The sequence below is a fragment of the Mesoplodon mirus genome (assembly GCF_964341445.2).
Source record: "Mesoplodon mirus genome assembly, chromosome: 13".
NCBI classification, from domain to species: Eukaryota; Metazoa; Chordata; class Mammalia; order Artiodactyla; family Ziphiidae; genus Mesoplodon; species Mesoplodon mirus.
This window is the reverse complement of record NC_138989.1, coordinates 70,513,562-70,525,683: the sequence shown is the minus strand read 5'-3', so window position 1 is coordinate 70,525,683 and position 12,122 is coordinate 70,513,562.

The window sequence follows — 12,122 nt, the reverse complement described above, 5'->3', positions numbered from 1 at the left end:
ATTCCTTTTTAATTTAAAAAATTTCACAGCTGAAATGACAACCTTTAAAAACACTGATTTGAAATCATTTCAAAAGCAATGTTTTAAAACCTTACGTTCTGAAATAGTGAACCCTCTGTTCTCCAACGGCAAATATGCTGTATTTGGCAAATCTGCCGAATATTTTCTTGGCCTTGAAAAAAGGGAAGAGCTATTCAGAGGCATAACTATGGTAATTCTTCTAATATTTCTCCTGAAGGAACATCACTTGCCATTTCACCCACTGCCCTAACCTCTCCTGCCTTGGTTTTAATTTCTTGTTGGTTTTAAATTCTTCTGGGTGACGCCAAGGGCTAATGCCCAAAACAGTGATGACATGAAAACTACCACCACATACCTTTGAATTACACCATCACCCACTAAATACTTGATGTACTTTCCACCCTTGAGGTTAGCAAAATGATTTGCCTTTTGGTACAACTTTCTGATTTGTGGGTTATACAGATGGATAAGGGAAGGCTTATGAAGACATCCCTAGAATAGAAATATGTCTCTCCTATTAGGGAGAAGGAGGAATATTTCCTCACCTCTACAATCTGGAAAACATTGTACTCTTCAGGAGTTCTGTGGTGATCAAAATTAAATGTCAACAACAGGCTGCCCCATGGACATATCTGAAAACTGCTACATAATTCTAATCATTTTTCTACATGTAAGAAAATGATGCACATATTCATTAATTTAAACAAAACTTTATTTTTTACATTGGCATTTTGGTACAGGGTCTAAACTAAAAGGTTCCATGTCTTTGGATAAATAATGATGAAGATGATGATTAGGTAGTTAGCCAGCCAGTATTATTACATCATTTGGAAGATTTACAATGTTTTTACATTAGAATTTTCTAAAATTTGAACCCTATTGATGCTAAATTCTCCTAAATGTATTATGGTCGATGGATGTATATTTCTTTAATTAATGAATGGTTTTTGAGGTCAGGTGTTTTGAGAGCTGCCAATATATATTTTTGCACGAAAGCTTTCCTCTCTTATAACATCCTTTCTTCACGGAGTAGGACTCTCAGGGTAGATGTTAGCTGACTGTGAATGTACTCTTTTTCTTTTTTAAGATCTATACAAAGTATAACCATTGCTCAGGAAGAGGTGCATAGCAACCATCAACAACCAGCCTTCCTTAATGCAGGGATACAGATATCTCCACTACTGATGTGAAATTCTTCTTAGAAAACGTCTGCATTGATCAACCCCCTGGCAGTGAGTAGTTCTGCGTCTGGGTTGGTGCCAAATACCTTACCAGGACTTTTTGGTTGAAGATGTTGCTGTTCCTAGTCTTTGAGCCAAATGGGTTGCTAGAGGAGATTGCTGTCAAAGTTGTAAGGTTTCCCCCATCTAAGGTCTATCATCACCACCATCACTCTACCTTAATCTCTCTTTCCCTTCCAAACTTGCTCATGTGAAACTCCTCTGAAGGGTGATAAAGTCTGTCATTTCACCAGTAAAATCAGATAAAACTGTTAATTCTCTTGTGAACAAAACAGATGAAATTTAAATATTCTAAGATAGTTAAGTAATTAAAGCAAAATTCTTCCCTGGACACAATCCTTGATAATCAGAGGGAAGAAACTGAAGCTACTGGTTACCTAACTACATGATAAAGTTGGAGGATATTGTGGTTTTCTGGAAAAATGAAAAGAATAGAATCTAGAAGATACATCAGCACATTTTAAAACTTTGCTTACAGTTAACTATGCTTTTTGCAATATTTTTGATGACAGTGTCACAAAAGGCTAAGTCTTGAGCAAATCTAGTTAAATACCTCCAATATACAGTATCAGGCCCCAAGATGAAAATTCCAAAAATGTAATCTGTAATCTAGTTTCTGTCAAGGCATGCATACACTTAAAAGTTGAATAAGGATGAAAGAAAATACAACATAATTTTACAAGATGGAACATGATTAGCTGATAAATGAGTCAAAGAGTTGTGCTTTTAGTTCAAACAAAACAATAATCTTCATGGAATGCAATGGTCAGAGCAGATTTTGTAGAATAAGATGAACTTGGATTTAACCTTACAGGATAGGGAGGAATTAGGTACAAGAGGAGATTCAGGACCATCGCATGGGAGATTAATTGTCACTTACAGAATGAGACAATCACTACTTGCCAACTACATGCCCTACCATGTATTTCTGACCTGTAGCCAATCTGCAGTACATAAACTGCCTGGGGTTGCCTCCCAATCAGGCTCTAATCCGGAGTCAACAATCCTGGCTAACACGGATCAATTCTACTGCAGCCCACACAGGGTCTTTTCTTTAACTGAAAGATGGTGGAGATTTTGTGGCACTGAACATAAATTCCACCTGAAATGAATGCAAGCTTGGCACTGTGGAAACCATTTATTTAGTGTCTTCAATAGACTATTTAAAGAAATTGACATATTAAGCTGGGTATGAGATAGTTTGCCTCCAAGTTTCTTTTAAAAATGAATTATTTTATATATACAATTCTTTTGCATTTAGTATGTAATTTTTAAAGAAATTTCTTCTGTATTTAGCTTCGTTCCTCTTTTATTACTATGTGATTTTCTGAGTCCTAAAATCATGTGACCTCAATAGTCTATCCTTGGCACAGCAAATACACCACCACAAAGAAAAATAAAAGCCTTGGTAAAAAAGGCTGTTTTCCAAGAACTGGGCTAAAAAAAAAGATCTGGTAAGGATCAAAAAGCTGACAAGTTTAGCAGTATTGTTTATTCCCACGCAATGATTGATGGGATTGTTAGTTCTTGGTTCTATGAATCTAAAAGGGAAGAAAAAGCCAGAGGATTGCCATGTTTCAGGAAATGTTTCAGGAAATGTGTCTGACTCTCTGCCATTATCACTGTGTCACAAACTATACCACAAGAGCCAGAAGGTCTTTTAGATACAGAAACCGCAGCATTGACCTCAGAGCCTTTCGTGGGAAGGTAAGAGGCTGGAAAGAGTAGGGAAAAGAATTCACAACGCCCAGGAGGCTCTGTTTAATGAAGAATCTTAAAGGTAGAAGGAAATCTAAGTAATCATGTGGTCTAGCCCTTAGTTTACAGATGAGAAATCACATGCAGGGAAGTTACCTAATTTATGGGGTGACATTTCTAATAGAGGAAACCCCAAGACTGGTGTTCATTATGATTTGAAATGGAATCTGGGTTAGATAGGTAGAAAGTAGAAATATATTCATTCTATGAGGGAAGGGAATTTCTCTGGGAACATGATTTTCATAGTTAGAATATCTCAAATGAGGTTGCCCATACTGTCTCTCTCTCTTTTTTTTTTTTACCCTGCTTTGTTTCATTCTTGTTCAACATAAATTCCATTAGCTCAGGAATTTAATTTCCTTGTCCACTGCTGGATCCACAGAGCCCAGTATAGTGGTTGGCATATAGGAGAAGCTCAATACATATGTGTTAGTGTATATTTAATATTTAATATTCTCAGAGCCATGCAAATGTCATGATTAATGAAATTTGTCTTTGGGCAGTTGGTGGAAGTGGTGTCTCTCCAAGTTCAGAGCTTGGATTCTCCTTCCTTCCTCATCTGTAAAGTGAATGTTTAGACTAAATAATGACCTTGGTACTTTCCAGGTCTGGCTTCCTGAGCTCATTTTTCTATTTTAAGTTGCACAAGAGTGTAAAAACTTCCTCAAAGCAGAATGTTTATATCTTCAGAAGAGCAATTTCAAATAACCTGGGAAAAGAGAAAGTACAGAGGGACTATAATTTTTGCAAGTGAGATTTGTGCTGGCAGAGAGCATATAAACTTGTCAGTTGAATAGGTCAGAGCTCAGAGAACTGGGATCCCCTATGAAAGCATCCATTTGTCCATCTAACACTCATTGGCACCTTCTGTTTTGCATGACATTTTGCATGGCTCTGAGGATACACTCCGATTTGTCTAGTAGGGAGCTTAACAAATGCTACAGATATGTGTGGATGACTACTACACAGAGGGACTAACCCATGCAAACTTTGCTAGTTCTCCAAGTAACAATCTTAAGGATGCCATGACAAGTTATGACCTTGTGACTTGAACTTATTAAATTCATAAAACCATTCTTAAGGTACTTCAGAAAGCTTAAAATAGTAGACAAATAAAATATCACTGATACTACTTTGCATTCAGTGTAGATGGTTTCAATAAAATAAAACTATCAAGCATAAAATGGACAGATGTTTAATATTTCCTCATTTATCTTTATTTGATTGGCTTGTGATGGGCTCCAGTAAGAGCATTTGAGGTCTGGGATTCTCACAGCAAGCACTTCATTATCTGAACGATAGCCTAAAGGTGGTTCTCATTAACTGACCTTGAAATACGGCTTCCTACCACCACATTCATGTCCAGGAGGTTACAGTTAAATCATGGACGGCTGAAGTACTCTAGGGGCCTGTAGCCTGTGCATCAGAACAGAAGGCATTTTCTGGAAGGAGGGAAGTTGGGGGGGAGGGTGTAAATTAAAAAAAAAAAAACATTCTCTTCAGTGTATTCCATAGCATTTTGTTCGGTTAGCAAAGTTTATCAAAGATAATTTTTATTTCGATACTTCCTAAATGCTATTTAGAATTAATGGATGTGAGCCTATATGGAACATTCAAACTAAACTGCAAATAGAAATCAACATCAACTTAACTGAACTTTTATTTGTTGACAGTGGTCAATGTGTCTACTGGAGCAATCAAATCTATTTTTAAATGTGTTCATTTTGTTTCAATTTATGGTCAAGGGATATAATATAATAGAGATAGACCAAGAATTCATTGAGCTTACTCACCCCGAAAATAAAGGGTAAAAATTCCAACACAAGTCAGCTTTAAATTGCTTTTTCTCCATTGATGTATCATTATTCTCACATATTAAGTGAACTTCTAAGCCAATGTATAATTTTATTTCTCTAAAATTCTTTTTTCTATAAGGTAAAAATTTCCCTTTAGCTTAATTTTGTGGTATCCTTTGAAACTGTATGAATTTTCCCCTTTTTCCTTTTCCTTTTTATTATGAGCACTTTCAAACATATACAAAATTTGAGGGAATAGTAGTGTACACCCATATACTGATGGCCCAGCTTCTAAATTACCAATACATGGGCAACTTTGTTTCATGTATCCAAAGCTCTCCCTTTACCAGATTATTTTGAAGCAAATTCCAGGCATCATAACATTTTTTTCATGAATAATTCAATATATATCTCTGAAGATTTCTCAACTTACCATTTACATTGTGCTTACCTATAGAGAAGACTGTCAAACATCTGGCTTTCTATTTGATAGGTCTGAAGCCATATCTTAATACTGTTTTAGCCTGTGTTTCCTTTACCATGATCAAGGTCAAGCATATTTTCATATGTTTAAGGGTTATTTGTATTCCTTTTTTGTGTGACTGGAAGGCTCATATCTCTTGTTCAGTTTTAAAAAATGGTTTATCTCTCCTATTTTTAGAAGTTCTTTGTGTATTAGGGACATTAAAACCTTGTTATTTAAGTTGCAAATACTTTTTCCCATTTGTCTCTTTGCTTGTGATATTTATGCCACCCAAAGACTTTTATTGTTATTGTTGATGTCTGGGGGAGGAGAAATCAAATTCTGAATCACAAGAAGGTTTTCCCATGCCAGATAATAAAGTAATTCACTTATGTGTTCTTCTGCTACTTACATGGTTTCAACTTATATTTAAAAATCTAACTCACCTGGAATTTACTATAAATATGTTATGAAGAATTGATCCAAACTTATCTCATGATAGCTGTCCAAATACAACTTACATACAAATTCATCTTTTCATCACTGATTTAAGATACTACCTCTATCATATAGTAAAATTTCATACATGGTTGTGCCTATTCCTGGATTCTTCTCTTCTGTTCCCCTGGTCTAACTGTCTCTTCATGCAGCACCAGTTAAGTATACAATGTTTAATATCTGAAAAAGTTATCCCCTCCTCATTGTTCTTTTCTTAACATCTTTACAATATTGAGTCTTCTAATCCAAAATCATATGTCTTCCATGTGTTCAAGTCATCTATTGTGACTTCCAGGATTAATTTATGGTTTTCCTCATACAGATTTTGGATATTTTTGTTAAGTTCACAACTAAGTATATGATTTTCTTTATTTGCTTTTGTAACTTGGGGTTCATCTGTCAACTTTGGCCTATTATTGTTTTGTTGTTTATGTGAAGATTATTGACTTCTGTATATTGGCTTATTACTCAGTGCTTTGCCAAATTTTCTTATTTTTTTAGTGGTTTTTCAATTAAATATTTTGAATTTTCCAGATGTACAATTATATCCTTGATTAATAGGTATACTTTATTTCTTCCTTTCAAATTTTTATGTTTCTACTTGTTTTTTCTTGTCTACTTTCAATGGCTGATGCCTCTACTATAAAATTAAAGAGTAGTAGAGACAGTGGACATCCTTGTTTCTGATTTTAGTTGGAAATTCTCTAGCGGTTTTCCATTAAGGAAGATGCTGGCTGCTTTTAACATGAGTGGATATTAAATTTGTCAATTCTCTTTCCTCTTCTATTGAGATGATCTCCTGGTTTTTCTCCTTAGCTTAATTTTATGAATAGATTTCCTTACATAGCAACATCTTTATGTTTCTGAAATAAATTTCACTTGTTCATGATGTAGTATCTTTTAATGTACCATTGGTTATGTTACTTACATTTTATTTAACTTTTTCATCAGTATTAATAAGTAAGATTTGTCTTGCTTTTGCAACAATCTTTGGTTTTGAGCTTTACATTATAATCACTTCATTGAAAGGATATGAAAAGTTTCCTTCTTTTTCTGTGCGCTAGAGTAGTTTAAGTATTATGGAGGTTATCTGATCTTTAAATGTTTGAAAGAATTTCTATATGAAACCATCTTGTCCAGGTGATATGTGTGTGTTGTTGGGGGGGATTAAATTGCTCTCTATTTCTTCTCTGGTAATTGGTCCCTTTAATCCTGTCTCTCCAGTAGGATCAGTTTTGCAAAGTTGTACTTTTGTAGGACATTAATCATCCCATCTAGAAATTCAAATGTACTTTATAGAGTTGTACAAACTACTCTCATATGATTTTTTAAATCCGCTGTTTTGATACTTATTTTTCCACCTGACATTTCTAATTCTGTATAATTGTATTGTACTTATTTGTGTAAGGCTTTAGAAAATCAATGAGAGTACCAGTCTTATTATCTCAAGAGTTTATTTTAATTTTCATATTATAGCCCATAGTCCAGTAATCCTATTTTCTACTATCATTAATTTTTCCCTTAGAATGTCCTCTCTACCCCTACTCTTTACCTTCTAAACTCAAATCATATCCACACTTTCCTTGTTCGTGAGTTCTTACACTTCTCCAATTTTATTCCAGTTTTTCTGTATGCATAAGGGGCATAGTACTCTGGGGTCAAGATCTAGCAGACCTTGAAATTCTGGACTTGAAATTGCTAAAACCCAACTTTGCTCGATGAGTATTCTTACTGAGAACACTGTAGCTTGCCAATAATTCTCACAATCAGGGTCAGGATAAGGCTGCTCCCTGATCCGAGAAATTTTTACCTGAATTGAAAGAGCTTCTAAATCATTTGGTTCACTAATATAGATCCATTCAGAATCAATGCTTTTCATGTGTTTCCCTAACATTGGATCATTATGACTCAGCAGGAGGCAGCAAAACACAAAGGTATTTTGTCCCCAGTTGCAGCATGATATTGACAGATGTTCTATGGAATCATTCTGAAAAGGACATGAGAGCAATGGTCTAGCATTATCTCTGAAGCTCACATGTACCCCTGGAGAGAAAGGAAACCCCTAACTGATGTGTGCTTAAAAACACTGTTTAGCAGACATGACTCAAATCTCAGGGTAGTTAAAGCAATTCAGGCTTTTGGCTTCAGATGAGTCAATTATCAACAGGAACAAAATAGTACTTTACAGAGTTGCTGTTTCAGATTCAGAGAAACCTCTGAAGGCTTGTACTTATATTTATAAATGCTGATAAACTGAAATACCTCACAGTCTTCTTAGAAACTTAAATGTGTGCAGTCCCAAAGTGTGTCCAGGGTCATACTGAGGGCACAGGCCTTGAAGCTCACATAATTTGTCACTGATCTGTCACTTCACCTTGTTGGCACAGGAAAGAACTGGGCATTCAGTTTCTCTAGCTCTGACAAGATCTCCTTGTTTGGCTTCTCGGAATCCTAGGCTGGGTGTGTGTGCAGCTCCATAGAGAAGGCACACACTCTTTGGCAGGTCATCTGCACCATTGAGGTTAGAGGTGGTGAGAGATGCAGGCTAGTTCCAGGCATCCTCCTGGATTCCAGTCTGTCCTCACGGATTTTCCTGTTTGACCTTGCTCTGACTTTATGTCCATCTTTCTCTCCTGACCCTGGTTCGGATGACTTCAGGTACAACACAACACAGAAAAGCAATAGGCTTACATAGACTGCCAAGCCAGCCCCACAATTGTGAAAAAGCCAATCTGATTAATAAATCGCATGTTCTGTATCACTTACAGTGATTCTGCTTTTTTGATAAAACCCTCACTGATACCAAATTCTAGAATCTTGAGAATCTCATTTCACTTTATTTTTTAAGGTTTAGAAAATTAAATGGACATTGTTATAACCAAAATAGTGGCATGGAAAGGATACCTATTTCATATCAGATCTCCTGCATAACTTACTTCAAACTCATAAATTCTAGTTTTGAAAGAGAGCCACATAATTACCACATTAAGCATTGCTTAGATATCCTGATAAACAACTGAGAGGGTCTTTCAGTGCACTGTCCTACAGTATTTCTATATCCACCGCAAAATAGTTTTTAGCTTTAACGTTAACTTACTCAACTCTAAGACATGGTTTTGGCAATTCCCACCAAAATCTCCAAAAAAAGCCCAGTGGATTCTGACATGTCTGTAATCAATGAGCAAGTGAATCAAAGACGAACTTCACTTTAAATGTACACATTAGCCTTCAACTCACATTGGTGATTTAAAGGAATAAGTTGGCTTCTAGCCAAAGCAATCTTGAGAAAGAAAAACGGAGCTGGAGGAATCAGGCTCCCTGACTTCAGACTATGCTAGAAAGCTATATTCATCAAAACAGTATGTTACTGGCACAGAAATAGAAATATAGATCAATGGCACAGGATAGAAAGCCCAGAAATAAACCCACACACCTATGGTCAATTAATCTATGACAAAGGAGGTAAGACTACACAATGGTGGAAAGACAGTCTCTTCAACAAATGGTCCTGGGAAAATTGGACAGCTACATGTAAAAAAAAAAAAAAAAAAGAAATTAGATTATTCTTTAACACCATACACAAAAATAAGCTCAAAATTGTTTAAAGACCTAAATGTGAGACCAGACACTATAAAACTCCTAGAGGAAAACATAGGCAGAAGTTGGCTTCTAGCCCAATTTACAGAGTATTAAGCCAATGGGAAAATAATTATTTTATGGATTGGAATAAGAGCATTTGTAGATATTATTCTTAAGTTTAAGACTTCGTGAAATTCAGAAATAGTAATGAGAAACTTCACAGATGCTTCTCTACAACGTTACAATGTAGGATTTTATGACTGCTTCTCCAGACAGGTAAGAATTACACTCAGGCAATTCTAATAGATTTTACCAATTAACATAATTTTCATATAAATATAATAATTTTTACCAAGGAAAGCAATTTGTGACTATGAAGAGAAAAATGCCACACAGAAGACAATTGCAGTATAAAATACAAAAGTATCAAACAGAAAGGATTACTTGAGACAATTCAAATGATAACATAGTGATATCTAACAAGTTATATTGCCTTCTTATATATCAGGCACTTATTCTAAGGACTAAGTACTAAGGATTAACACATTTAATCTTTAACATAACCCAATAACACACAGATTCAACTCAATCTCTATCAAAATCTAGCTGCCTTTTGGCAGAAAATACAAGCCGACCCTAAAATTCATAGAATAGCCAAAATAATTTTGATCAAAGGAGAACAAAGTTGGAAGATTCATACTTCTCAATTTCAAAACTAACTACAAAGTTATAGTAATCAATACAGTGTGGCACTGGCCTCAGAGTAGCCATATAGATCAATGGAATAAAATTGAGAGTCTAGAAATAAACTTATGCATTTATGGTCGTTTGTGATAAGGGAACCAAGACAATTCAACGGGGAAGGAATAGTTTTTTCAACAAATGGTGCTGTGGCAACTAGACAGCCACATTCGAAAGAACGAATTTGGACTGCTGCCTTATACCATATATAAAAATTAACAGAAAATGGATCATAGACCTAAATGTAAGAGCTAAAACTATGAAACTCCTAGAACAAAACATAGGAGTACATATTCATAACCTTAAATTGGACAGTGATTAGATATAACACCAAAAGTACCAGTAACAAAAAATAGATAAATGGATTTCATCACAATTTCAAACCTTTTTCTTCAAAAGACACCATGAGACAAGTAAAAATACAACCCCCAGTTGGGGTGAAAATAATTGCAAGTCATATTTGAGACTTGAATCTAAACTATGTAAAGAATTCTTACAACTCAATAATAAAAAGACTAATAACCCAATTTAGAAAAATGGACAGAGGATCTGAATATATTTCTCCAAAGATTTTATACACATGGCCAATAAGCATGTGAAAAGATGCTAAGGTAGCATCAATCATTAGAAAAGTACAAGGCAAAACCACAATGAAATACCACTTCCTAAGCACTAGGTGGCTATAATAAAAATAGGGACACCATCAAGTGCTAGTGGAGGTGTGGAGAAATGGAGCCCTCCCATATTACTGGTGGGGATGTGAAATGGTGCAGCCACATTGAAAAACAGGTTAGCACTTTCTCAAATAGTTAAACATACAGTGATCCTAAGACCCATCAATTCTACTCCTAGCTCTATATCCAAAAGAAATGAAAACATTCATCCACACAAAAAATTGAAAACAACCCAAATGTCCATCTGTGGATGAATGTATCCATACAATGGAGTATTCCTCAGCTATAAAGAGGAATGAAGTACAAATACATGCTACAACACAGATGGACCTTGAAAACATTATTTTAAGTGAAAGAAGCCAGGAGAGAAAGGCTACATATTTTATGATTTTATTTATATGAAGTGTCCAGAATAGGCAAACCTGTAGAGACAGAATGTAAATTAGCATGTGCCAGGGGATGCAGAGAGGAAGAATGGGGAATGACTGCTAATGGGCATGAGGTTTCTTCAAAGAAATGATGAAAATGTTCTGGATTTAGATATTAATGGTGACACAACTTTGTGAATATATCAAAACCCACTGAATTATACATTTTATTTTATTTTTTATTTTTATTTTTTTTGCGGTACGCGGGCCTCTCACTGCTGTGGCCTCTCCCGTTGCGGAGCACAGGCTCCGGACGTGCAGGCTCAGCGGCCATGGCTCACGGGCCCAGCCGCTCTGCGGCATGTGGGATCTTCCCAGACCGGGGCACAAACCCGTGTCCCCTGCATCGGCAGGCAGACTTGCAACCACTGCGCCACCAGGGAAGCCCCGAATTATACATTTTAAAAGGGTGGATTTTATGGTATATGTATTATATCTCAATAAAGCTACTATTTAAAAAACCCAACAGTGTAAGAATACTATATTTTATATTAAAAATAATTGATTGGGCCTAGCTCCTCTAGCTAGGTGTTAATTAATACTTGTTTACAATGGAGCCACTTCCTAGTAAGTGTCTTGTGTATTCAAACAATACCCTCTTACAACGTAAGGGAAAGGGCCTGTAGTATATACTCAAGGAAGTATATTCCTGAGACTCTGTAACCCCTTTCAGCAACTGATTCTAGTATAGAAAAACTCAATGGTCAGGAAAGGAGTCAGTTTATCTAATTTGATCCTGTTACAGTTTAGAGCAATTTCCTCTTGCTGATTGTCATCAGCAAAGCTCGGTATAAAGATAGTGGATTCCTTCTTTTGCTGAAACCCATTATGACAATGCCCTTAATATGCTTTCCCAGCTACATACTTTCGTTCTCTCACATATCCTAAATTTTGCTTCCCTACAAATTAGTAGCCCCAAATCA